Below are 25133 nucleotides of genomic sequence, written 5' to 3'. Positions count from 1 at the left end.
TTTGTCAGTGATAAAATGTGGAATCCAAGACAAAAGAAAATTCTGGACCTCTAATTCTTCCCATAGGACCTCTGTGGTTGTTTCATCTACATGATGTGTGGATGAAATGTGAGTGAATGTGCCCTTGCGGCCAAGAAGGCCAACGGCATCCTGGGGTGCATCAAGAAGAGCGTGGCCAGCAGGCGGAGGGAGGTCATCCTCCCCCTCTGCTCTGCCCTAGGCAGGCCACGGCTGGAGCTCTGGGTCCAGTTCTGGGCTCCCCGGTTCCAGAAGGACGGGGAACTGATGGAGAGGGGACAGCAAAGGGCTACCAAGATGCTGAGGGGACTGGAACCCCTCTCTGATGAAGAAAGGCTGAGGGATTTGGGTCTCTTCAGTCTGGACAAAAGATGGCTGAGGGGGGACCTTATCAACGCTGATAAATACTGAAAGGGGGGGTGTCAGGAGGATGGGGCCAGGCTCTTCTCAGTGGTGCCCGGGGACAGGACAAGGGGTAACGGGCACAAACGTGACCATGGAAGTTCCATCTCAACACAAGGAGGAACTTCTTTGCTGTGAGGGTGGCAGAGCCCTGGCACAGGCTGCCCAGAGAGGTGGGGGAGTCTCCGTCTCTGGAGACATCCCAAACCCCCTGGACGCGTTCCTGTGCCACCTGCTCTGGGTGACCCTGCTCTGGCCAGGGGTGGGAGGAGATGGTCTCCAGAGGGCCCTTCCAACCCTGTGATTCTATGGTTCTATGATAAGCTGAGGAAACTCTTGACAAAACTGCTTGTAGTCTGTGTAAGTCCAATTTCACCCAGCCTCCCCCACCAATCCTCAGCTGCCAAGATTTCCTGCGATAATGTAAGCCTTTAAATAAGTTCAACCTGCTGCTGCTTTTACCCAAAGTAATTCTGCACAAAGAATATTTGATTCTTTCTGCTACCTGAATTATTCCTCCTCCTACAAATAAACTGGCAAGAAGTACCTTAATTCAAAAACCTAAACTTGTCTGAAACAACAGGAAAACTCCTCAACACGCCGCTTTTTGTCCCTGACCACTCCCAAAGTACGTGTGTAAAGTTACCTGTGGGATTTTTAGAAATATCGGGCATTTATTTGTTTTAGCTCACTCTCTTCCACTGCGTCGTCCATGAAGTTAGACTTGCAAGGGGGATGTTGCAAGAGCACTCCCAGTTTTAGTCCCTGCAGAACCTGCAAACCCTCGGCCTGTGGCCATCTATTCTACAGGCACCTAAAAGTCCTCAGGTTTGTAACTGACTACAGTAACATCCACCAGAGATCTTCACCTTTGGATATAACCACACTGCTTAGTTCTATAGATAGGTGTATATTAAACCATGAAATAAAAAGTCCTTACGTCTCTGTGAACGAGAATTGTGGGGGAGTAGAGAGACACCTGACATGATCGGCACTGCTGGAGCTCCGAGGGCTGGAAAAAGCACTAAAAACCAGCCTGGGGAAGGAGATGAAGCAGCGTAATCAAAGACCTGCAATAGTGCCGTACTGAAAAAATAACCTGAATTACTCATTTTTTTATTTTTGTCTAAATAAAAATAGGAGCTTTCAAAAAATAAGATGTAGTAGGGAGTTATTTTAAGGTGTCAGAGAAAGATTAAGCAAAATAATGATTTAACACTCTTGTGACACAAATCTTTAAATAAAGTTATGACACCCAATGGAAAACAGCACCTCAAGTTCACTGCCAGATTACTGTGCCCTACATATAACTGGTGAATGAACAAACAGACGAGCTAAATAACGATACAGCGGCATCGGAGCACGGCTCCTCAGAGCTGCTCAAGATGACACAAGGTCTACCGGACTGTCTCTCCTCTGCAGGGTTGAGTGTCAGACCTTCTGCTGGTTGGTCTTTTGTTGAAACCAAATTAAAGACAGTTAATGCACACAATGCTTGAGTAGGGCCAGTTATTTTAGTAACGTTGTGAATTTTTAGAGGGACAAACCTAGTAGAGATCAGGTTCCTGACCACCTGAGGAACATGAACATACAGAAGTCTAGGGGACCTGATGAGATGCATCCCAGAGTCCTGAGGGAACTGGCTGATGTCACTGCCAAGCCATTCTCCACGATATTTGAAAAGCCATGGCAGTCAGGTGAAGTTCCTGGTGATTGGAAAAAGGGAAACATTGCATCTATTTTTAAATGGGACAGAAAGGAGGACGCTGGCAACTACCGACCTGTCAGCGTCACCTCTGTGCCTGGGAAGATCATGGAACAGATCCTCCAAAAGCTATGCTTAGGCACATGGAGGACAGGGAGGTGATTCGAGACAGCCAGCATGGCTTCACTAAGGGCAAGTCCTGCCTGAACAACCTAGTGACGTTCTATGATGGAGTGACTACAACAGTGGACAAGGGAAGAGCTATGGATGTTGTCTATCTGGACCTCTCTAAGGCCTTGACACAGTCCCCCACAACATCCTTCTCTCTAAATTGGAGAGGGATGGATTTGATGGGTGGACTGCTTGGTGGATGAGGAATTGGTTGGATGGTCGCATCCAGAGGGTAGTGGTCAACGGGTCCATGTCCAGATGGAGATTGGTGACGAGTGGTGTCCCTCAGGGGTCTGCATTGGGATCAGTACTGTTTGATATCTTCACCAATGACATAGAGAGTGGGATCGAGGGCACCCTCAGCAAGTTTGCCGATGACACCAAGCTGAGTGGGGCGGTGACACGCCAGAGGGATGGGATGGCATCCGGAGGGACCTGGACAAGCTCGAGAAGTGGGCCCATGAGAACCTCATGGTTCAACTAGGCCCAGCGCAGGGTCCTACCCCTGGCTGGGGGCAGCCCCCGGTGCCAGCCCAGGCTGGGGATGGAGGGATGGAGAGCAGCCCTGAGAGAAGGGCTTGGGGGGGCTGGAGCAGAGGGGAAGATGGCTGCATCCCCAGCAGCGTGGGCAGCGGGGCGAGGGGGGGATTCTGCCCCTCTGCTCCGCTCGGGGAGACCCCCCTGCAGTGCTGCCTCCAGCGCTGGGGCTCAGCACAGGAGAGACACGGAGCTGTTGGAGCGGGGCCAGAGGAGGCCCCGGAGATGCTGGGAGGGCTGGAGCCCCTCTGCTGTGGGGACAGGCTGAGAGAGCTGGGGGGGGTTCAGCCTGGAGAAGAGACCAGTCCCTAAAGGGGCTATAGGAAAGATGAGGGACTTTTTAGCAGGGCCTGCTGCGATAGGACAAGGGGTAATGGCTTTCAACTGAAAGAGGGAAGATGCAGACTAGATCTAAGGAAGAAAATTTTTATGCTGAGGGTGGTGAGCCCCTGGCCCAGGTTGCCCAGAGAGGTGGTGGGTGCCCCATCCCTGGAAACATTCCAGGCCAGGTTGGACGGGGCTCTGAGCAACCTGGTCTGGTGGGAGGTGTCCCTGCCTAGGGCAGGGGGGGTTGGACAACGTGGCCTTTAAAGGTCCCTTCAACCCAAACCAGTCTGATTCTAATAGATCTATCAAATAAATTTAAAAAAATAGCACGGTTATGGCTGTACTAAACAGCTACAGCTAGCTCCTGGTAACACCACAACAGCAAAGATAAGCTCTCGCCCTGAAGTGAAAAAACAGCCCTTAGAAGAATCAGAGGTTTTTTCCATAGTCTGGGCCTGGGGACATTCACTGAAGTGCCGAGGCAGCCAGCAGAAAGTATCTGACATCTACGATGGGTTATCTCCCAGAGCTTGCACGGGATGCACGACACTCCAGAAGATCTGAAAAAGGGATGACTCTCATCTTTAAAAACAGGCAGTAGAAAGATCAAAGGAGGTATAAAATGAAGTAACTCATCTTTAACTCCCAGGAAAATCCTCTAACAAACAACACAACAGTTTAATAAAACATCTAGAAGAAAAGAAGGTTATAAATACCAGGTGGCATGGATTTGAAAGAACTGATTGTGCTAAATGAACCTAATTTCTTTTTGAACATAATAGGCCTCATGAACATGGGAAAGGCAGTTCTGTGATGTGTATCTTGGTGTCAGTTAAGCATTGTGAATGCTCTCACAAGGCGTTCTCATAAAAAACAAGGGGAACATAAACTACTGCAAGGTGAGTAAATAGCTGGTTTGACACATTTTTCACTGTTGAACTGGAAGGATGTATCGAGTGGGATTTCACAGGGGTCTGTCTTGGGACAAGCCCAATGTTTTCACCAATGACTAGGATGTAACAGAGAGTAAGCTTAAATTTGCAGAAGATCCCATCTGAGAGGGCAACAGCACGTTGGAAGAGCGGATTTGGATTCATGTGGTACCATCACTGGAGAAATGGTCTGAAAAATACCAGGGAAAAAAGGAAAAGTGCAAGGTTCTACATCGGGAACTATGAGAAGCAAACAGAAGATGGAGGAGGACAGGCTGGGCAGGAGAGGCCACGAATACCATCCTGGACTCATAAGCATCAGCAGCGGTGTCACACTTCTGTGAGAAACGGATGACAGATTGACTGGAGATACATAAACGGGAGTGCTGTCTGAGACCTGAAATAATCCTTCTGTCCTACCCCATGCTGCAGGAGCCTTGGGAGTCATCTAGTTAACCGTGGGCGTACGCAGCACAAGCACCTACAGTGAGCAAGTCGCTCTGGGCTCCTTTTAGACTCAATGGAGAGCTATTCAGTGAAGTCAATGGAGCTGTGATTCATCCCATGCTGAAATGACCGCCCACATTTTGTCAAATGAATGGCACCCCTGGCTCCACTGACTGCACACATCTGTATCGACTCCCGGGGCGAGCCAGGGCGATGAGCTCAGACACCTACATGGTAGACACCTACAACGAAGTGACGTAAATCACATCAGCAAAGTTAGGTAACGCTCCAGCTGCCCAGCTCCTACACCACACTTCCAGAAGGATGTGGGTCAAGAGGAGCGAGTCCCAAGGAGGACGCCTGGAAGGCAAAAAGCGCAGCAGGAGAGTAAAAACCTGGTTTGGTTGATTGGCTTGATTATTCCCATGAGAAAATGCTGAAAAGGCGTCACACAACTTCTCAGCAGAATATCGCTGAAGCACGGGAATGGGGTGGGGATGGAAGGCCGCTCACTGGGAACTTTCAGATAAATCTCCCTCAAGAAAAACTGAAGTTCAGCTGAAGATGACGTTGGTGGAGAGATGGACCGTTTCAGGCCTCTCCCAGTAGAAACCTCACTCACGTACCGTGGTGTTCCACTCCCACGGCCCGGCAGTGCGAGGAGTTTAATTCTGCTCAGCTACCTCCTGCAGAAAACATCTCCCGCTACAGAAGGACGATTTACAGTAACAGTAAACAAGCACAGCACACACTGTGCCGTGGCCCCAAGAGCGTGGGGCACAGCCTGAGTCTTTATGGACACACTTTCTCCCCCCAGAAATCAAAGCCATAACACAGGGCAGCTCTTTCCAACCTGCATTCTCAAAATTCCCTCTGGCTAGGGCCGGCCTGGCGCTAGGGCTGGGCTGGCCCAGGAGAGCGCGAGTTGGCCTGGACCAAAGTTATCCCCTGGAGGAAGCCAGCACCCAAACAGCACGGGCGATGCCAAGAGGCAGCAGGTCTCCTTCCCACCCCCGCCTCACTTCACAGAGCAAAGGAAGCTTTAGGGAGAGAGATCACAGGCGACCATGGGATTTCTACACCAAACAGGTAAGCTTCTAGCAGAAACCACCAGGGAAGAGCCACGTGCCGGAGGTTTGGGACCAGCTGGGCACACCACCACTGAACGGTTTGCTGGGCACGCGTCCCTCGCAGCAAGGAGAGACCGGCCCAGCCCCGAGCGCCCTGCGGGGCTGCTGCCACGCCGACCTGCTCTGCTGCAGGCCAGCGCGTAACACAGCTGTACTTCCCGGCTCAACAGGAGAGAAAAAGAATGACCACAGCAGGTCAAGATCAAGTGTCTCGCCTCGAACGTTTACTGACAGCAGCAGCCTGGAGAAGAGGAACGGAGCAGGTCTGAAGCATCTTACGGCTGTCTCAGGAGAGCGCCCAGCCCAGAGTCTGGCAGCCAGGGGACCTCAGCAACCACATCAGAAGTGAAACTGGGAAAAGCCCTATCCCGAATGGAAAAATAAACCGCCTAAATCTCCACTGTAGATGGGGAAACCTGGGAACACAGGCGACAGCGGTGGTTCTGTAACGAAAGCAAAGGACAGCAGGGAACGGAGAGGGGGCCAGAAAGGAGCCTATTTCTGCCCCCGCCTGGTCCTGAAGCACTGATTATCATCAGCAAGATTCTCAGTTTAATTCAGTCAGGAGGCAGCTCATTAAGGCACTGATTATGAACTACATCAAAAGCAAGCCGACAGGTGAAAAGCAACTCTAACTCCAGAAGAAACCATCTTCCAGCCAGGCACGCACACGATTTGGAAGTGCAGCGAGCGCGCAGGAAGGATGTCTCCTTTGAGACCACGCTCCCCCCAGCGCGGGTCAAACGCGTTTCACACACAGGTGAAAGCCCAAAGCCGGCGCTGCTGTCCCAGATGAAACGGGGGCTGTGAGAACCCAAGAAATTCTGAAGACCAGCGGCTGCAGAACGTGAGGAACCACTAGTGAAAGGCCCTGAAAAGCAACACCTTCCCCATTCGAACAGGGACAGTTTTCGCAGAAAAATTTTCAGTACTGGATTCATTTCATTTAAACACCCCAAACCAGTAACTTCTAGGGCACTAACCAAAACATTAAAATAAGACAGGTCATTATGGGAACAAGAAGTCTAAAAAAGTCCAAAGCTTTGTGTGGACTCCAAAGGAGCAGTGATACCGAGAAAGCTGTGAATTCCTTGCTGAGAATGCTGAAAAGCAGTGAAGTTGAGGAAACGATGCCATCGCAGAGAGGCACAAAAGATAAGCCCCCAGAATAATCAGGTTTATATTTGTACTGGCAGAAGGGAGCTGTTTGTGCTGGATTTTTACCCTCACTTGCCCGAAGAGGCATTGCAGCCGGGTAGGTGATGCTCTGCTCTCCAGTGCCATTCCCATGGATGTGCTCTCCAGATCCTACCCCTGGATCCGCTCTCCAGTGCCACCCCCCAGGATCAGGTCTCCAGCTCCATCCCCCGGATTTGCTCTCCAGCTCCATCCCCTTGGATCTGCTCTCCAGCTCCTTCCCCTGGATCTGCTCTCCAGTGCCATTGCTCTGGATCCGCTCTCCAGTGCCATTCCCCTGGATGTGCTCTCCAGATCCTACCCCTGGATCCGCTCTCCAGCTCCTACCCCTGGATCTGCTCTCCAGTGCCATCCCCTTGGATCTGCTCTCCAGCTCCTTCCCCTGGATCTGCTCTCCAGTTCCATCCCCCTGGATCCGATCTCCAGCTCCATCCCCCTGGATCCGCTCTCCAGTTCCATCCCCTGGATCCGCTCTCCAGCTCCTACCCCTTGGATCCGCTCTCCAGCTCCATCCCCTCGGATCTGCTCTCCAGTTCCATCCCCTGGACCTGCTCTCCACCTCCACCCCCTGGATGTGCTCTCCAGCTCCATCCCCTGGACCTGCTCTCCACCTCCACCCCCTGGATCTGCTCTCCAGTGTCATCCCCTGGACCTGCTCTCCACCTCCACCCCCTGCATCTGCTCTCCAGCTCCATCCCCCTGGATCTGCTCTCCAGTGCCATCCCCCTGGATCCGCTCTGCAGCTCCATCCCCCTGGATCCACTCTCCACCAGACAGGCCAAGCCTGACACGGACGGTGACAAGGGACCGCAAGGTGAGCAAAGGTGGTCTTGGTCTGCAGGGAGAGTTCAGGTCCATGGAGTTCAGGTCCATCACGCCCAGCCTCCCATTACCACTTCTTCAGTGAACGGTGCAAAATGGTGCCTACTGAAAAAGGAGGCAAAGGCAGCGTGTGGTCCGCGCTCAGCGCTGCCAAATTACCGCTGTCACCCGTGGGAATTCTGCTCCACAGAAAAGCCTTGTTCAAAGCTGACGCCGGAGCCATTTGGCTGCGCAGATGCACAGAGACGGGGAAGGTATCACGCAGCATCTCAAACCCTAGCATGTCTCACTAGCTCCAAAATCCATCCCGCTTACATCCAAAGGGGAAAATGGTCACGAACTGAGGGGTGTACAGGAGCGAGCCCCACCACTGCCTTCAGCTGTCACATGGACTGGGAAACGACAGATGACACCTAAAATCTCCCTTTGCTTGAACGAAAGGAGATTAAAGAACCTTTCTTTCTGTCTGCCTCTTGCCCAACACACAGTCAGGAAAGAACAACGCATGTTTCTACAAATAATAAAAACAAGTCCTAGAAAATCCTAATTCTACAATGTGGATTTATTCCATCCTCAGCAAAGGAGACAGATGGGGACCATTTAAAAGGGCACTGTGCTGGAGACGCAGTACAAATACATGCCACAGATTGAGAAAGAACAGACAGGAGCTGGTGTGGCTGAACAGCAGGGAAACGGAGGTGATCAAACCCAAGAAAACATCCTTCATACGGCTGAGACCATACTCAAGTGAGGAACATGGGAAGAATCGTGATCTCTTGCAGGTTAAATGCAGAAACACGGTATGACGGGCCAAATAGGAATCTGTGGAACAATTTGCAGAAGACATCAAAACTAACACTAAATCAGCTCCCAAGCGCACAGGAGCAGGAACCCACCAGAGCATCCCTGGGGTCCGACGATCGTGCTGTCAAAGCAGCACCCGGAGAAGGTAAGGCCAGAACAGAGAAACTAAACACCATGTTTGCTTCCCTGTTGCAGAGAGGTTTCCCCTTCAGGAGCGCAGAGACTCGGAGGCTTAGACAGACCCCAAATGGAGCGTCTCTACAAGAGGTTCTGAACCAAAAGGAGAGGCACAAGCCACCAGGACCAGCGGGCAGCTGAGTGTCCGGAGGACCTGTGGGTGACAGGGCTGTGCCACTCCTGGTGCCAGGCTGCGGTGAGGAGCGGAGTGGGACCCGCGCCGGGACGGCACGTGGCACCTGTGTTTACAAGGGGGCCAGCAGAGAAGGACGGCGCTGCAGGTCCATCACCCTGACACCTCCCTGGGCAAGGCTCTAGCACCTGGAAGCCACAGAGAGCCAGCCAACGCATGCATAAATATCACGCTCGGGAAAGCTAACCGGCATTTTAAGTGAACGTCTTGCCTCATAAACTCCAGTAAGGAGTGGTGTCCCTCGAGGGTCTGTGCTGGAACCAATGCTATTTAGTACCGTCATTAACGACACAGTGGGACTGAGAGCACCCTCAGCAATCTCGTAGATGACACCACGCCGAGCGGTGCAGCCCATTTGCCAGAGGGAAGGGATGCCATCCAGAGGGACCTTGACAGGCTGGAGTCGCTGGAATTCAATATCCCCAGAACAACAACCAGCTTTTGTTCCAGAGATGCGATGGGCCAACACCAGAACAGAACAAGGGGTGAACTGGGACACAGCCGGAGGAAATGACCGATGGGAAAAAAAAGCAGAGATCCAAGTTATCTGACAACAAAAACCTAACTAAAGCCTACTTAGATTTCCCAAAGCATTTGACAAGGTCTCTCATTAAAATCTCTTCAGGAAGCTAAGAAGCCGTGGGATAAAATGGAAGGTTCTCACATGTTAAATTTGTTAAAAGGTTTAAAATAAAAGTAAATGATTGGATTTCACATCAGAAGAAAGGTCAGCAGCGGGGTCTCGTGGGGATCGGTGCCAGGACTTACGCTGCTCCATAGAGCCCTAGATCATACATGAGAGAGCAATGAAAGAGAGGTAATAAGGTTTGCTGATAACGCTCAGTTATTCAGGATAATAAAGAGGAGGAAAACTGTTAGGAACCGTAGAAAGATCTTAAAATATAAGATGAAATCTAAGGGGGGAAAAACTGATGCACATGGTAAAAAATAATTCTCCCCTCATACATAAAATCACCGGCTGTGAGCTGACCATTACTACCAGGATTAAGAACTCGGGGATACGGCAGACGGTTTGTGAAGAGCGTCGGCCTAATGCCTTACAACGGCCAGCAAAGAAAAGTGAGCTAGATGGAGGGACATGACAGCAGCGGCACGGCCAGAGCGCCCAGACATCTTCAACCCCCGCAGTAACTCCGATCCGCCACTTTGCAAAAGAATACAACAAAAGTGGAAAAAAAGAAAGATGACGTGGACTGTCCAAAGCGTGGAGAGGTTTTCTGCAGAAGGAATGGTGCTGCTTAGTGCCGCTTAACCTGGAAAAAACACAGCCCGGGGGAAACGGTTCTACCAGACCCCGAGTGCTATGGAGGGGGCTAACGGTGGCCTGCCTATTGCCCTCTCCAGCACAAGGACCGGCCACATCTAACGAACCTAGAAGATAATGTTTGAAATAAACTGTATTTTTCACATGACATGGGATAAAAGTTTCTTTTTGTCACAGGATATAGTGCTAAAAATTTACACAGAATCAAGGAGCAACTGGACAAGCTCCCGGCAGAGCAATCCCTTACGTATTACTGCACACAGGACACACTTCGGATGGAGAATCTCCAACCCACAAGCCGTTGGACATGGACAGAATGTGCCGGGGAAGCATCGCCGCGTACATGCCCCATTCCCACATCCTTCCCTGGACACCCGGGACTGGTCTCAGCCAGAGAAAGGAGAAGTGGACTCTTTGCCTAAGCCAGTACAAGCCTCTTACGAAGCCTGGCAAAAGGCCTCCTCAGCTCACAAACCGCACGCCTGGGCTGGAGAGTCACGTCTGCAGTATGTACACGTCAGGCTGCTCAAAGTCTTCTCTTCTAGAAAACCCACTTAGTGTCTGAAAAGAACCGTGGCTCTAAGGAACAAGCCCCTCACGCCTAAGTCACTTCTGAGAGCTTGGTGGTAGCGACCGCCGGAGCAGGAGACACACCTGAACTCCTCGCGCAGCCGCCGTCCCTCGCCGCGCTCTCTGCTGGCCTCGACAATGAACGCAGGAACGTGCAGGTTCTGGATCAGCCCCACAAACGGCGCTGGAGGCTGGCTGTCCTTGGCCCCTCAGGGACCACCGGCGACCGGACCGGCCACCCTGCCTCCTGCTCCGGCACCAGGGATGTTTGACAGGATTCACATCGACAGCTCTGGTCAGTCCCTAACCCGTGACACCGGAAAAAAAACCTCACCCACAAAACAACAGAATAAAGCTCAAAAAGAGCCAGGCATTTAATCATACCTGATAGGAGGCCTGAGCCTCAGTGGCTGAAGAATGGTTAGAGCACAGCCTTCCACTGTCCTCAGCCACCAGCTTTTGTCCACTTTGATCATCGCTGCGTTGTCACTGTAAGAATTAAATCAAGGAAACTCAGCACAAGACTTCCCTGAAGAAGGCGATTTGGACTGGGGTCCGGTCTCGTTCAACATACTCATCAATGACCTGGACGAGGGGACAGAGCGCACCCTCAGCACGTTTGCTGATGATACAAAACTGGGAGGGGTGGCTGACACACCAGAAGGTTGTGCTGCCATTTAGCGAGACCAGGACAGGCTGGAGAGTCGGGCGGAGAGGAACCTCATGAAATTCAACCAGGGGTTATGCCGACCGGCTCCATCAGTAGAGTTGGTCACGCTCGCTTTCATGAAATCCTCAGTACTGGAGGGCAGTAACTCACCCAGGGTCAGCAGGTGTCAGGTTTTCTTGACATACGCTTGTCTAATGAGCTGATCATCCTCAGGTGGTGCTTCGGACCTCGGATACTGGAAACCGCTGCACCCTGCAGAGAGCCTCTGGTCTTTCCCTCTGAGTTATGGAATGGTACCCGTGTTTATGCAGCCCAACGTATGGGCACTGTTTCTTCAAGTCACACCGGTCTGCATTAAACCCAGCTCCTTGCGATGGCTGCAATACTTTCTGACGTCATCCAAAGCCTCACCGACTGAGGCAGTGACTTGTTGAGGGTCACGCGTTGGAACTGACTTTCAACAGCCTTCACCAGTGGAGGTGGTACTCAGTGAGGCTTTATCTTTGCTGTTTTACAAACTGTTTTATTTTACCAAGTGTACTGCCGCAACTTGAGATTTGACCAATTTAGTCCTAATTCTCTAAGAACTCAATAGCCATTATTCGATTTCCCCAGGAGGACAGATGTCACGTATGCAGCATCTTACGCTCCAGCTGCTCCCTTGCTGTTCTGGCAATCCACCGGGATGACTCCTAGTGCCAGCAGCCTCTTGTCATCGGCTGGTTCATGAGATGAGTCAGAGGGGACCTTTATAACGTCTTGGTGATGCCGTGAATGGCTGTGCCCACCCTGAGGCAGCCCTGTATGTGCCAGAGTATCACATGCCCGTGTCTCAGCTCTAACCCCCGGTGTCCCTGGGCAGCGCTCCCACCGCCAGCAGCAGCCGCTAGCTCCGAGGCAGGGCTTTTCCTTTCCCTGGCTGCACACATGCACACACTGATCTTTCCATGACGCGTGCAACGAGAAACACCCCTGGCACGCAGGCGTGTCCGTATCAGGTGTACGCTGCGCCTGCAGCCGCTCCAGACTCAGTGCAGTCGCTATGGACCACCACATCCTTTCTGGTCTTAACTGACAGCTCCTGTCTCTCTGATAAACGACTCCGCACCTTCAGAATGAGAAAAAACCTGAATGATGTTTTTTGGATTTATGCCTCCAGTTGTCTGGCTGAACCGCTTTCTCATGAATCAAAGCAGGTAGGAGCTGCAAGGTCGCTGACCCGTGCTGGTCCCTCTACGAGCAGCGTGACCGCGCGCGGCTGCAGGCAGAGCCGCTGCAGGCAGAGCCGCAGCAAACCTTCGCCGCGGCTGAGACACCGCCGACAGCTCACACAGACCTCGCTCGGCTGCCCAGCTCCTTTCCAGCGGCAGCATCACGCAAAGCTCATTTCACAGATTTACTCATTGGATCAAAATAACTTCTCTCACAGCACCGGAGGGGGCCACGTCGCGACAGCACGCTGCAGCGCTGCGGGACAGAGGGGCCAGGCGGAATATCCTCCCGGGTGAGCCCCACGCAGCAGCCTCCATCGCTCTTTTCCTCCCGCACTCACGTTTCCGCGTCGCACTCGCGATATCCAATAATTCGCACGATTTTCATTGTAATGCAAAGGCTGTTTCCCTTGGGTCTGACACATTTCCTCTGTAATAATCATCATAAACTTTTTACTGTAATTAAGAATAACTTTAAGTTAACGCACTCTGGCTCTCACAACATGTTTTGTCGTCTCTGTTTAGAACAGGAACACCCAGAAACAAACCCTCTTTTTTATGCTTTACACACTGGTAGTTTCACATCCAGTGCTTACAGCTGGTTTCCAACCAGCAAAGACATCATGTGAAAAACAATTAATTCACTAAGCGGCCTCCTGTGCTCATCAGCTACTTCTGCTGACATCAGAGACAGAGACATCTATCCCACCGACACAGCTGGAGGCAGCGCCAGCCACACTCCGTCTGCACAGCCCTAACGCTGCCGATGTCCAACAGGAGCGCTCCTTCGCTCCGCGTCCAGCCCGACGTGGGAAGAAACCTCTCAAACCGACAGAGGGAGCGATGCAGACGTGACTCATCAGGAGTCTGTCACCGGCTGGCACGAGCCGCTTTTCCGCACATTACTGAATATTAGCTAATAATCAATCACCTCCCCTTTCTTCCCCGCCCCCCTTACCTACTGCCACGTACACATGAAGCGGACGGCAGACAACCCCCAAGCCTCTCTTCAGGATCCTGTTCCAGAAACGTATTTATTCCTTTTAATTTTGTATTGATAAGAATACCCGATGGTTGTCCGGAGCCTCGAGTGCTCTTCTACCCATCAGAAAGCACCCAGAAACCACACGTACTGCTGTGAAAGACCATCCCAGGCCCGGCTCTGAACAGGAACGTGGCCGCAGCAGAAAGCCCACCTGGAAAGAGAGCGGGGTCGCTTCCCAGCCAAGGGCTCGCTCCCGGGGGCACCAGCCCCCCGCGCTCCACCAGCGTCCCTCAGCCAAAAGCCCCAGCTGAGTCCCACCACGGAAGAGCACAAGCTCCTCTTTCAGAGAGCCTCGTTCACCACGGAGGGTCTGCACGGGGAATCGATGCAGCGCAGACATAACGTGCTCAGCCCAGCTCTCCGTGCTGCTAAGCAGGCTGTTTGTCACAGCATCGAGCTTACAAGCAGCCTTCAAAAAATGAAAAGGCCAATATGACCATGACACAGGCATGTCATGTCGTGGCGAGGATTCTATGGCACAAAGTAATGATCTCCTGAAAAACCCAATGTGGAAAATAGCTTTCGGGCATGGTGGCTACTCAAGGAAGCAGAGGAACATAATGGATCTGAAACCTTGCGTTTCTGTGGCTCTCTGAAGAAAGGCCGATCGGATCACCACGCTACAGGCTGCGCCGGCAGCTCTGCAGACAGCAGCCACCACCCGGCCTTGGTGACTCCAGGGTTCACCCCGCTCGCATTCAAACTCCTAACACCCGAAGTCGTAGCGCAGAAGCAATACAGCGGAGACTTCTCTTAACGCCAGGGGATGGTGAAGTAGAAAAAGGACTATATTTATTAGCGACGTAATGCTTTTGACTCCTTGACTTCTTATACTATGTATTTATTAGTGCACTTCAGTTTAAACGATGAGGAAACAAAAAAGTATCTGTATATGAAGACAACATCATGAAAAACCCCGGGACAGTAACAGGAATGGAAATACTTTGATAATTAATACTTGCACCATGGGAACACGTATAGCAATCACAACAACTATTCCTGAAAAGACAGAAAAGAACATAAATGTAGCAGAAACTTAAGGAAAGCAAACAGAATACTTTTTTTTTTTTCTTTCTTGAAGATAAGTGATCCAAGTAATCACCAACCTCAAAGTTAATTAGCGTTCCTCACAAAACAAACGTCACAAGAAAATCACCCTCTCAAAACATCCACAGCAGCAGCACCAGCACCCGCGGCTGCTCTGACGCCAGCGCTGCAGTCGGTGCTCGGAGGAAGAGGGACAGATTTACGGTTTGAATCTCTTCTGCCCCTGCAGCTCGAGTAGTAATTTACACCCAGGCAAAATCATTATAAAACCTGTAGTGATCCGTTAGTATGTTATCCCCGCTGTGCACATGACTGTTACTATTCATACATGCAAATATATGCAGCTCCGTATGGGGAGCTCCGCACGCTCATCTCGGGGCGACGCCAGCGTTCCTCGTCCCAGGATGCCGAGACCCCGCGCTCGCGGGAGGGGAGCGCTCCGTGGGTCCAGCTCGGGCCCCGTGGCACGGAACCACAGCTGGGGGTACCCTGTCTGGCCAGAAAGCCGGGGGCCAGACTTACCTTCTGCATGCTTTCCTAATGCCATTAAAGATGCCTGCACAAGCGTGGCAGAAGGGCCTGCAGGGCAACGTAAAGGCGTCTTCCCCTGCAGGATCAGTTACGAAGCTGATAATTATACTGGGGGATAAATAGCATTCAGGCCTGCTCCTGACAAACTTAACTCATTATTTATCACAGAATCACAGAAGGGTTTGGGTTGAAGGGACATTTAAAGGCCACCCAGTGCCACCCCCTGCCCTGGGCAGGGACACCTCCCACCAGCCCAGGTTGCTCCAAGCCCCGTCCAACCTGGCCTTGAACCCCTCCAGGGATGGGGCAGCCACAGCTTCTCTGGGCACCCTGGCCCAGGGGCTCACCCCCCTCATGGCAATTTCTTCCCAATATCTCATCCCAATCTCCCCTCTTCCAGTTTGATGCCATTACCCCTTCTATACACAGGAATGTACAACAAGTGCAGTCCCTGTCCATTTCTTGCTCAAACCACACTTACGTTGTGCCAACACAACACCCCCTGGCTTCTGCTGCTCTCTGCCATCACCTCTACCTACAGTTTGCACTCACCGGTGTTTCTGTGCCTTTTCCCAAAGTGCTGGGACCTGCCCATCCAGGGAAGCGCGGTCGGCTGTTCGCGCTGCTGCTGCTCACCACAGCCTTGAAAAGTGCCTCAAACAGGCAGCTGGTTGGTGCCCAGAGCTAATGTGATTAACACGCAATCAAAACACTTTTCTTTAGTCCCAAGCACTGCAGGTTACTGCCACACACATACTGCTTCTGCCTTGGTCTGTAACGTCAAGCCTCGTCCACCATCGGGGTCATTTCAGCAGTTCAACACACGCCCAGTTGGGAAATCAGCAGCACCGCGCTTGTACTGGGCCCTGGTGAGGCCCCACCTCGAATACTGCATCCAGTTTTGGGCCCCTCACTCCAGGAGGGACATCGAGGGGCCGGAGCGTGTCCAGAGAAGGGCAACGGAGCTGGTGAGGGGTCTGGAGCAGGAGTTTTGTGAGGAGCGGCTGAGGGAGCTGGGGGTGTTCAGCCTGGAGAAGAGGAGGCTGAGGGGAGACCTTCTCGCTCTCTGCAGCTCCCTGAAAGGAGGGGGCAGCCAGGGGCGGTCGGGCTCTTCTCCCAAGGAACAGGCGATGGGACAAGAGGAAACAGCCTCAAGTTGTGCCAGGGGAGGTTTAGGATGGATATTGGGAAAAATGTCTTCATGGAAAGGGCTGTCAGGCCTTGGACCAGGCTGCCCAGGGCAGTGGTGGAGTCGCCGTCCCTGGAGGGATTTCAGAGCCGGGCAGACGCGGTGCTGAGGGACGTGGGTCAGTGGTGGGCTCGGCAGTGCTGGGTTAATGGTTGGACTCAATGATCTTAAAGGTCTTTTCCAACCTAAATGATTCTCTGATTCCCCAAGTCAGCTGCCTCCAAGGTCTGCAGTTCAACCTTCTCTTCCACAAGATCTATGAAACCCACTGGAGAAAGCGAGATATTTAATTTCATGAGGATGAAAACAGCTCTTCCAGAAGACCAGCGGGACCCATTATTAAATGACATCTCTGACTGAAACATCCAGTTTCCCATTTGGTGATTGAATTTTCCCTCACCCTACCAAAACCCTCCTTGGCCTTTATGTGAAGTGCCAGAACCAGCTATAATCATTCCTCTGGAATGAATCTTCTCTTCCTCAGCATTTCCAACAGAAGATGGGCCAAGAAGCTACTTTCAAATCCCCATAACTGATGTCAGCATATTGATTATTGTACTAACTGGATTAAATTCAAATCAAAAAACAAAGACCCATTACTACTGAATTCCAGGGGTACCCACACCCTGAGTGGGTCATGGCTTTTGCCAGGAGCTCCCCATCTGGCCAGGGTGCCCCTGACCAGCGGGGTGGTCCAGAAGCAACGAGGCTGGGGCACATATGGGAGCCAGGACATGGCAGTGCCCAGCTCCAGCCCCTCTGGCAGCCTCCAGAGCAGTTCTGCTCGCCAGGCGTCAAACCAAGTCCCCTGGCCTGCCCCCTCACCAGCCAGGGCTTGTCTCACCCGGGCTCTGCAGGGAGGGATGGACGTGGCAGGGAAGGGGTTGGGGGTGACTGGGACCTGCTCCTCTCCCGGCACCCCCGGCGCTTGGGATGTGATGGTGGAGCTCAGGCACCGGGGCAGGAACCCAGGTCTGCTGAGCACAGCCCACCACAGCAGCCTCCCGCGGAGCACAGCTCCTCCACAGCCCCCTGGCCGCCCCCGTTCAGGTCTGTCCAGCCCCGAGGACGCAGCCAGCCCAGCAGGCGCCAGACAACCACAGACACCCCCGGCCCAGCCAACGCACACTGAAACAGCCACCCAAGGCACGGGAGGAGGCAGCACCAAGGCGGTCTGCTCCTGGCCGTGGAGCTTGACCCTGACGTGTCCTGGCACAGCGGTGCTGGCCTCCGGCACCCGCAGTCAATGGTGGTACGAGGTCCCGGGACTGGCACCGGGCACTCGCTGCAACGGCCCTGTTCAGCAGTGGGTCCCAACCCCCAGCCCCGAGGCGGCTGCTCATCAGAGGGTCTTCACCAAGGGCAGCCTCCCGTAAAGAAGAGGCTGCAGATCTTCGCCGTGTCGGTCCTGCCCGGGTGCACGAGTGCCCCACGGCGGGGAGGCCACCGCATTCTTCAGCTGTTTAACAATGCATTCCCCTCGCTGTTAAGAGTGTTTGTGTTATTGCCAATGTGACAGCACTCAGCCCCTGCCAGCAGACCCCAGCCCGTCTGTCGTGACCCGCGGGCACCAGGGGCATCTCCCCAGCCCCCCACGGCCCCCGTGTCGTGATCAGACCGAGCTCGCACGGGTAAGCGAGCAGTAAAACAGCAATCACAGCATTTCTGTTCTGACTAGATGATTTGCATCACATTTTTAGTCCTTGTTCTTACAAAGCGTGTTTCTAGCAGATGCATCACAAGGGTTTGAATTACCCTTCTCTGTAATCTTAGCACAAGTCACGAGCTACTTCTCTGGAAGAGTTACAGGCAGCTGAACTCCAGGCACGCAATCCGAGGGAAAATGCCACCACAATCCAAGAGCACGTCCTGCACTTGACCTTCAGGACACCACCAGCAGAAAGAAGATCTTGGCAAACATTTGCCCAAGACAGTTTAAAACAAAAGAGCCAACCAACCCGTAGCAGAAACCTCTTATTTTAACTGAGTACAAGGGATTCAACGGAGAGCTGCAGACCCTGCTTTGGCTGGAAAGTTGAAATGAGTCCTGCTGAAATAATCTGGTCTCACAGAGCTCTTAGCGAGGTGAATCTGCATGGGTTACATGGGGCAAAACACACTTTGTTCACTTGCTGAGTGTCAAGATGCATGATTTCTCTTGAAGCACCTTACTCCTTCAAGAGCACTCACAATCTGCAGTACGCACCAACTACCGTTTCAACACTTATCCTTCATAGCTCCTACAGCATCGCCGTCGCAAGAAGAGATTGCCTACAAGTTAGACGTGGCTCAAGCAAAAGACCAGCTTTGAGGCGGGTGAGGAAATGTGAACTGTAACGCAGGAAAGACAGAAATGTCCAGTAGGTACTTCGGTGCTGAATTTGGAACTGAGAAGGGCACTGTCATCAGCTACTAGAACGACGTGGGTGGAATAGAAAAGTTGTCACCTCTACGGAGATCACGAGGCAGCGTCTGCTAAAATAAAGCATTTCCAAATCCAAAGCCAGAATGCCTTGAGAGAAATCAGCTAAGGCACGATCTCAGTAACAACTGTCAGTTTTCAAGAAATTCTGGAAACTTGGGAAAGTCCTGGAAGGACTGCCAGGAATGACACAAGAACTATAAACGATCAGCCTGACTCCAGTCCTAAGTAAATTACCAGAATGCTGCTTTATTTGGAATATTGAGCAGGAAATCTCATTGCTGTGGTTAACGTGAGATCGATCCTGTCAAGCATCTTGTCAAGATCCCAATATAGCTGACGATGGCAACCACAGGAGACCACATACTGCGGCTTATGGGTTGGTTCCACTGCACATGAATTAACTCCGTGCACTGCAACCTTCTCACAGGACATATTACGACACTAACAGCGTGCTCACCAGCCCAAAAAACATATCCAAAGTCACGCAGACACCACCTGGGCAGCTGTCTCCAGTTGCCCCGCAGGACCAGTCCTAACCCGTACCGCAGCTGGTGTCGACACCAGACCTGTCCGACCTTCGCACCGTCAGGGCTGGGTCCCACGAGCGCGGCAGCAGTCCCAGGGCTGACCACACGGGTATCGGGAAACACCCCAGATAGTTTTCGGGACTGGACAGACTTTTCAAATAAGCCACATCCAGTTTGTGACTAACAATGTAAACCCCTGATTTAGAAAGTCGAGATCTTTGTGTTTGAAGAGGATACAAAGAACGGAGCCACAGCAGAGAAGAAGTGATTGTCAGAGCCATCCCGACTGCGTCACTAAATGCTCAGGACAAAAAAGAGTTTTTAATACTTCTTCTCACAGGTAAATGCAAAGTATCAAAAATACAGGCTCTCTTTTCAAGATAAGAGACATTCTTGGAAAGCAGCCATTCAAAAAGGATATACTGCCACATCTTCAGCTCTCACTGCAATCAAGTGCAGACGGGCAATCTCTGGGCTTGCAAAAATGATACAGTGGAAACAAAACGCTCTTCCCACTGTACACGTGACGTTACCAGAACAGAAGAGCTGGTGTATTCAAGAACGACGCGAAAACGTTTGAGACCACAAGGCAATGAAAAGAGACTCCCTGGAGTAGGAAAGGAAGTCTTACACTGTGAAATTCAGCTTGATTTATTCCTGTCAAAGAGAAGGTCAAGAGGCATCTAGATCACTATACATAGGTACATACAGAAAGAAAAATACTTTCAATATTTTAGAATTTTCAAACAGCGCTGAGAAAAAAGATCAGATTTCAAGATGTGGCTCAAGAGCCTTGAAAGAAGGCGGAATTCCCACTCGAGAGGGCAACTATCCACTGAACACCGCGTCAAGAAAGTGGTGGACTCCTCCTTCTCCACGTGACGTGTGGGAACGGACGAGGCTGTTCGGAAGCTGGGTCTGCTTCTGGTAGTGAAGCTGCAACGCTCACCCCCCTTCTCCCTCCCGCTCCCTCCTCTGCGACGCTGCTGCAGGGAGAGGTGAAACACCAAAACCCCTCAGAGCAGGACAAAGGACAACGGACGGGGCGAGCCGGTCCGCTGAGGGCGTGCAAGGATGCTCGCGTGCTCCGAGTCAAACCATTACCGTATTTGACGAGGGGAACAAATAATGTCCCAAATTAGACTGGTAAAAAATCCAGGAGTTTTCCCTTCCTTTGCATCCCACGACACCAGTCCTCTGCTGGGAAACTCTGTGAAATTCCCTGGTGTGGAAGGGCTCTCCAGGCAAAGAACAGTTTAGTCTTGTGAATATGCTAATGTTTTAGCCTACCAAAAGTCTTTGTAATGAAATACGACATCTAGGTAAAATTTAATGGGCTGTTATATGCAGGAAGTCAAATTAAATGTAATTGCCCCTTCTCACTCTCATTTTATCAAAACAGAAAACAGTTTTGGTAATTCTTACCTTTTTAATTGAACTACCCTGAGTTGAAGAAGTGCTGGAGGAAAGAACATTTGACACCATTTTTTTTAATTTCATGTATTTATAATGATTTGATTATCTTCTGCCTGGAAGAACAAGAACCAGCAGAGACTAATCAAAAGAAAAATCCACCAAAACTCACTGAGAAGATCTTGTAAGAATCTACAGTATTGTTCATAATTCTAGCTTCTGCAGACAACGATATGGCTCAGAGAACTATGACAGTCTCCTGTAATACCTGCTTTTAATTGCTTTCTGGAAATAAGTACAAATAACTTACAATTGGTCACGCTGAAGAGCTACTTTTGTTCCCCTCTCCTCACGACGCTCCCAGAAGAGCTGCCGAGGCTGCAGCGACACTCGCAGCCCGGAGCCCCATCCATCGGGAGCGGAACGCGGGAGGAAGGACTGTCGACGCTGAGCACAGGAATGCTGATAAAACCCACAGAAACCCCAGCCCACAAGCGATCTGAAGGAGGCTTGCCCCAGTGCAGAACCAATCAGACCAAAACATTCCTAACACAGGCTTGTCCGAGATGCTCTTTATTTTCCAGTGAGAGACCTTTAAATAACTACCTGGACAATCTTTTCCAATGCAATGCTACCCTTATAGTTAGAAATCATCTCCTACTGCCCAGCTAAAATTTTGTCTGTGGTGATTGCTGCTGATTACCTCTTGTCCCATTCAAAAAAGCCGGTGCAGAGTTTATTCCCACCTCTGCAGTTTAAATTCTGCATCTGAAGGCTGTTACCGTGCAGTCACGCAGCCCAGCACCTCGACTCACGCTGTTCCAGTGCTCAGCTGAGGAGCCTGTTTGCTGGACTTCTCTTTGAACATCCCGTTTTTTACAACATTTTGGTATTGTCAACCTATGTTCAGTTTAGGAACATATTTCTGAAATAAACTTCAGAAATAACTTCTGAACCCTTTCTCCATTCTTCTCTTCCTGCATTTGCGCAGCTGATCACTTTTCTGCAACTGCGGTAATTTGCATTTCTCCTCACTGAACTGCATCTAAGCGTTTTCAAACAATAGTTTCTACCCGTCAACATGACTCTGAATTCTCATCCTGCCTACAACTCCGCAGTACTTGCAGTGACTCACTGAGGGCCTCTGCAATGTCTGCTGTCCCTCATCAAGCAAGTATTCTTCTCCAGAACGGGGAAGGATGATGCCTGCCCCGGGGCTTAAACAGCCCGGGGAGCTGGAGTGAAGACGGGCGGCGCGTTCCTCTTCTGCTCCTCCGGCTCTCCCACGACGGTGCCGGTGCCGAGACATTCACCGGGGCACAGCTCGGGGGAAGGGACCGGAGCAGCAGCAAGTCTTGGTGCAAGAGGGGAAAGGCACCGAGTGCAGGGGCTGAGTCACGTCATGTCAGGGAACGTATCTGAACTCAAGGAAATTTTACTGCGGAAGACTCCACTTTTCTGCATCAAACCACGGGGTTTAACTGGGTAGTTAAACGAAGAGCTTTTTCCTGCCAACACCTAGAGTATGATACGTCTTGCCTAAATTTTGACGGTGATGGTGTGTACGTCCCCATGTGCGCTAGCACTCCCGTGGCTCCCCCATGACCTGAGGAGCGAAGGATGCACAACAAAGTCATGATTCATCTGACTTAAACGATTGTTTTAGACGGAAATTAACTGCACCCTGCAACTCCCCTTTTGCTACTCCATACTGTGAAGAGGACCTTGACGATAAGGTCAGGTAGACGATAAGGTCAGTGCTGAACTGCCTGAAGCTGCACAAGACGAATTTCTCCGTTAACAACAGGAGACAAAAGCCTCTCCTCTCCCCCATCCAGTAGGCGGGAGAAAACCATTACACAAAGTTCAGCATCAGAGAAGACGTCCGTGCCTTGCTCAGAGACACCAAATGCTTGGTAGGAAAATGAAGTTTTCAAAGAGCAACCAGAGAACAGCACCACAGAGGAAAAACAAGTAAGTTTAATGGTTGCAAAACATTCAAACCACCAAGTCATCTTCGTCTCTACAGGTGTCTGAGAAGAAACGAAAAGGCTTCAACACGGTCTAACTTGTTTTATTCTTCCAGCCAGCACGAAGGAATAAGAAGTACAGAGGGGAGCTGATTCCTTCCGCCTGATGTCCCTTCGTAAACCGGAATACAAAGACGGGCTGCTGCAGAAGACCAGGGGCTCGCTGATGCCAGCATCCCTTCGTGAGTAAGGGCCAGTAGCGAGGAGCAAAGGAAGGAGCATAGAAGAGACCAGCGATAGAAAAGACCAGTGATCCACCCGTGTGACGCCTTCCCCGCTGCTGAAAGCCAGTAGCCGCATCCTCATCTCGAGCCCCTGAGCAGCTCACGGCGCTTCTTGGTCACAAATTTACTCTTCAGTAATTTTGTACTCCCAGTTCAAATCCATTTATATTTTTGGCCTCCACAACATGCAGCAGGAATAAATTCTACAATTTAATCACCTGCAGTGTGACAAAGTACTTTGTTTTATTTTAATCTTGCTGCTTGCTAATTCCACAGAGTGCCACCTCATTCCTTTGTACCGAGAAATCACTATTGTTCCATATTCACCTTCTCCTTGCCTACTCATGATTTCATAAAACTCTGTCAAATCTTCCTCGGGCACCTCTTCCCCGAGCTGAAGAGTTCCAGCCTATTTAATCTCTTCTCCAGTGAAAAGTGCTCCGTGCTTTGGGTCATCTTTGTTGGTTGCCGCTGAACCTTCTCTAATTCTTCTTATTCAGATGGGTAAACTACAACTGCAAGTCAGAGACTGTCAAACCGTGGATTTACATAGAAGTAGAACACTATTTTTAGTAGACTTTCTGTTTCTTTCCTGTTTCCTAACATCCTATATGTGTCATCAGCTGCTGCCCTGCTGATGCTCGCCGAGAACAACCCACATGACTCCACAACCTCTTGAATACAGCGCCTGAGGGGAGTCCATTGCCAAGTAGGTCTGTGCTTCAAAGACGGTCAACCCAGGAGGCAGCAGGAGCCACAAGGACGTTGGTCTCAGGCAGAGGAGCTGTTTAGTGACCAACAGCTCTACCAGTTGTCACTTCTTTCAAGCCCTGGTTGTATTCCGTCTATTGCCTGATGGAAACTGATTGCAAACACACCGTGGAAGACGAGACTCCTTTGGCCCAGTCTCCTGACAAACGCCGAGCCCGCTGCGCGCCGTCCCTCCCACCACCCCACCATCGTCCCTTTGCTCCAGCGTTTCACCCCCAGCGACACTCATGGCAATGATGTCGGGCACTTTGCTGCAAAAAGAAAGGAAAAACTCAAGGGAAACCCCCACGAACTTTTCTGCACCTGGCAAATAATTGTTGGACAGATTGTTTGTGCGGTTTCCCAGGACCTGCTTTCAAACTGCTAACCAGTCGGCGTGAATAATTTTAAAGAGGAGAATGAACAGGGTTTAGCAAACAGCTCCCTTTTCCAGTGCTCCTTTAGCCCTGACGAGCTGCTCTGAAGGCTGGAGCCCCGGCACCTCTCCGCAGCCCACGCTGGTGGCTGAGCCCTGCTTCCGTCCGCTCACACCACCACCTGCTCCGACTTCTCGTGTGAAGCAGGTCCCAAAGCCTTGCATTACCCACCAGTTCTGAAACTCTGCATTTCAGAAAAGGCTGAGCCGTCTGGCACAGGGCCCCAGCACAGGGACTGCCGAGGGGGGCACGGGCTTCGGGGGGGCTCACCTTTTACCGTTTCGTGTTCCTGAAACTCTGCGAAAGTGGTAAGTGGTCCCAAAAGATACTGTTCACCAAAAGATCTTAAAAGACTATTTTGAAGGCACGTTAATTTGACAAGTGAGATTACACAGAAGCCTTTTCCAGAAGAGATTTAATTTCCTCCCTCTACACTTTTGTTGCTATAGAAATGCAGGTTGCACCAGCCCAGCGCAAATTACCTTTTTCCAACTAGATGGGCTTGCTGCTCCAAAACCCCATTGCCTGTACCGCACCAAAAGCGGGGACCTCTCTGGATCAGCTGCCGCCGTCTGACCAGCAGCTCAAGTTGCACATTTGTCAAAAATCCATTCCCCGTTTCTAAGCATGAAAATCCTTTTGCTGGGGCATTTTCGATGCCCTCCCTGCAAGGCCATCACCTCTCCTCGCTGAGCCCTGCCCATGACACGGCTTCTTGCCAGGCTTGCTGATTAGTCACAACTAGACAGAACGACAGCAGAAGTGGATGGAATCTCCAGCTCCCTGCCTGCTCCTCGCCTCCTGGAGCAGGAATCGGGGAGGGTTCCACCCGCTCAGCGCCCTTTAACACCAATCCGAAACTATCAGCGACCGGGGCCTGATGAGGCAAGAACAGCCAATAAATGCTGCAGAATGGA

At 51.3% G+C, this 25133-nt stretch overlaps 1 protein-coding gene across 10 annotated transcripts in view; it reads right to left on the bottom strand.

Moving 5' to 3' along the window:
* SHANK3 (SH3 and multiple ankyrin repeat domains 3) overlaps positions 1 to 25133 on the bottom strand; it is a 378942-nt gene that overhangs the window by 91630 nt on the left and 262179 nt on the right. The window lies entirely within an intron of this gene.

This window comes from Larus michahellis, chromosome 1, assembly GCF_964199755.1.
Source record: "Larus michahellis chromosome 1, bLarMic1.1, whole genome shotgun sequence".
NCBI lineage: Eukaryota > Metazoa > Chordata > Aves > Charadriiformes > Laridae > Larus > Larus michahellis.
This window is presented reverse-complemented; position numbering and strand designations above follow the sequence as displayed.